This window comes from Pteropus vampyrus, unplaced genomic scaffold (assembly GCF_000151845.1).
Source record: "Pteropus vampyrus isolate Shadow unplaced genomic scaffold, Pvam_2.0 Scaffold440, whole genome shotgun sequence".
Lineage (NCBI taxonomy): Eukaryota > Metazoa > Chordata > Mammalia > Chiroptera > Pteropodidae > Pteropus > Pteropus vampyrus.
The window spans coordinates 810,372-814,029 of NW_011889221.1; the positions used below are offsets into that span (position 1 = coordinate 810,372).

At 36.7% G+C, this 3,658-nt stretch overlaps 1 protein-coding gene across 1 annotated transcript in view; it reads right to left on the reverse strand.

Annotated features, from left to right (window-relative positions):
- The window catches only part of SOX4 (SRY-box 4), a 38,836-nt gene that overhangs the window by 1,049 nt on the left and 34,129 nt on the right, over window positions 1–3,658 (reverse strand). The window lies entirely within an intron of this gene.

Below are 3,658 nucleotides of genomic sequence, written 5' to 3' on the forward strand. Positions count from 1 at the left end.
AAAAATGCCTTTTGCTTGCTTTGATGTTTTGAACATAAGTGAGACTATAGCATCAGAATTCAATCCTTAGCTTAGCCCATTAATGTGCTCTGCCAGTAAACTAATCTCACAACCTTGACTACCAGCACTCCAAGAGGCACTGGCCTTGCTTGCTCCATAGTGACACTCTGCTTTGACTTTGGTCTTGTCCACTCTGAAGTACGTGTGACCTGGGTCACATGGAGGACAAAGTGAAACACTATGGATAAAACAGTACAAACTCACTTGAAACTCCAGTTCATTTATGAGGACTAGTACATTAAATAGAGACAAATCAATTTCAGGTATATTCTATTCTATATTATTTACTCTTATGTACATGGGCTGGCAGATAATAGTACATATTAAATGTTTGTTGAAACAAATTCAGAATAAAAATCTTCTTTTGGACAGATTTTATAGTAATATATAAATGTATAAGAAAGCTAGGAAATGTTGGAAAAATGAGGAAAGAAAATTGTTTACTATGAGCTAATTATATGCAAGAGAATTGTGCTGTCTTAATGTTCATGATTTCATTTAATCCTTACATTAACTCAGAAAAGTAGGCATTATCCATCATGCCTACTTCTTGAAGAGGCTAAATTTGCTCGAGAACATAGAGTAGTAAGGGGCAAAATGAGAATTTAAACCCAGACATAATTCACTTAAATTTCCATCTATTTTTCATTTGTATACATTATATTCTAAAGTACAAACCAACAGTACATTATTCAATCTTTTTCTTTTCTGTGAAAGGGGTAGTTAAACTTCGAGTTCTAGCTGGCAATCTGTGCGATGAAAGATACAGGAAAGTTAGAGAAACAGATGGTGGGTTAGAGAATGATCTGAAATACTCCAATCAAGTGTCCCTCAAACACCTTCTGAGCCTCTATCATCAGGCTTGATATATTTCAACTACCTTATTCTAGAAAATTGTAGCATTTACTAACATTTAATATTGTTGTACACCCTTTCTTGGTGTTTTTCAAGATTTACTTCAATATGGCTGATAAATAGCCCACATATGCTAGGGAGAAACAACCCTTGAGTGTCTGGAATTTAAAATGGAAAACTGCTAACAGGACTTCTGGGACCAAATCGATTCTGGAGTAATAATATTATCATAATTTAGATACATCAGTTTCAAAAAGAGGCTGGTGATAAAAAATAATTTTAGCACATATAGTACAGAATATGGAGCATAAACTATATTTAAAAACAGATAAGTTTTAAGTTTCTAAAACATGTTTTAGAAACCATTATTTAAAGTATATAGTAATTAAATAAGCACAAGAATGTATTAAGTGCCTATTGTCATTATTACATCAACTGAAAACATCAGTTGATGGTAGAAAATATAACATTGAACATGGAAAATTTTGAACTTAAAGACAGTGAATACATTTGCTCATAAAGTCTTACACCAAAAGTCAGAATTATTCATTATGCTTGTGGTTTCATACTAGACAAAAAAGTCTTCATGCAATTTTTAAAAATGATGTTTGTATTTATAAGGAAATCCTTGTGGATATGCAGTTAGGGGTATGTCAAATGTCACCTATCTTTCATTGTATTTTCACCTGCAGAAACCCAAAAGAAAGACTACCAGCTATATAGCCTTTTTTAAAAAAAAGATCTATCCTTGTGCCCTGCTTGCTTTTGCTAAATCTTTTCTTCATGAATTTTTCTTTTAACTTGTAAATCTGGAATTCCTCCTTCTCAGAGGTAAAATGCCTTTCTTCCATTAAAATTCTGTGATTTTCAACACATTTTCTCCCAGTCGTTATAATCCGTACCTCTATGTCTGTATGGCATTGGCTGAAACACTTAGGATGCCACAGTCAATGTAGCCTTTCACAGTTCAGTGGATTATAGAATCACCATGACCAAGACCATGGAACATCACTCTGCAGTGGCTGCAATGGCAACCTGTTTTTCCAACAGAGGATCTCGAAGTTCCAACAATGTGGCAGACTGGGAGACCAAGCTGATGTTGTATACCCCTCTCCCATCACCATTACAAACAAATAGAAATAATGCACATGAACATTCTTGAAAGAATAAAAGGGAAACTCCAAAGTGCCAGAGAGAAAGAGAGAACTTCAAACAGGGCAGTAAAACTTAAGGACACAGAGACTCAAAAGCAGAAGACGTCCACAGGGCTTTTTGTGCTGTGACAGGAAATGTGACCTTTGCCGTGCAGTACTGTAGCTATAGCTGATCTCTACATACAGCTGCTCATACTAGGAAAGAGGAGCCAGAAAAACTCTACCCTCCCACTAAGAGACACACCAGAAAACTTTTTTCACCAGTCTACAGATCTGGTGCATAAAAAAGTCTTGTGAGAAACCCAAATGCCAAGGTTGCACCATGTATGGATAAACAGTCTACATTTCTATTACTCATTATCTCAGTCATTTCTGATGCTATAACAAAATTACCACAGACTGGGTGGCTCAAACAGTTCTAGAGGCTGGGAAGTCCAAGACCAAGGTACTGGCAGGTTCAGCGTCTGGAGAGAGTCCATTTCCTGGTTCACAGATGACCATCTTCTCTTCATGTTCTCAGATGTTAGAGAAAGAGTGAGAAAGCAAGCTCTCATGCTTCTTATAAGGACACTAATGTCCTTCATCATGGCTCCACTCTCGTAGTCTAGTCATCTCCAAAAGGCCCCACTTCCAAATACCATCACTTTGGAGGGCTTAGAATTTCAACATAAGAATTTTGGAGTATACAAACATTCAGTTCATAACACTCATATGATGCAGGAATCTCAAGCTGAGAAATTAACATAAAATGGGTACTAAATCAGTGAAAACCCTGGGATAAGCACTCGTTAGGGATGCTCACAAACCACTCACACTTGTCTCCCACCACAGAGAATACAATTTTTGCTGAATATGAGCTCAAAAACAAACAGAGGGTGTAAACTGATACAGTTTAAATAAAAGTATAAAAGAAGGAACTGGAACCATAAAGAATAAATAGAACAGCAAGGGGGAAAATAAGCAAATTGAAAAACGATAGAACTTTTAAAAATGAAAAGTTATAATTGGATACCTTAGTTTGAGTTCTCCCAGAAGCAGACTCTCAGACAAAATGCAAGAGCTAGTAGTATATTAGAGAAGTGCATGGAACAACAGGAAAGTAAAAAAGTGATGCAAGGAGGGGAAACCAGCCAATAAGAGGCATGTTAACCCTGATTCCATAGTGGGGTACTCAGCTCAGTGGCATGGAACACTAAAATGTGGTACAAAACACAAGTCTGAGAATTAGCTCACCTGAGGGGCAAGGGAGTTGGCTATTTATATAGCAATTCTTGAGTATCTTAAGTAAGCTAGTGGAAGGAGTGTTTATTTCCCAACATTTCCAGCCTGCTTTTCCAGGCGGGGTGAGGGGGTGGGCGGGGTAGTGCTAATACTGGCAGTTGGAAGCCTGCCAAAAACAAATAATTGAAAGGTTTCAGGCAGATGAGTGAGCCACTGATGCTACACTTAGTTAAGAAGAGACAGGAACACAGCTAAAGATAAACATTATAAGCTGAAAGAATGACCAAAGGAAATATGCTAGAATTAAGCAGGAAAATAGAGATAAAATGTATGAAAGAAATTCAAAGATTTCAAGGCTAAAATGAGAA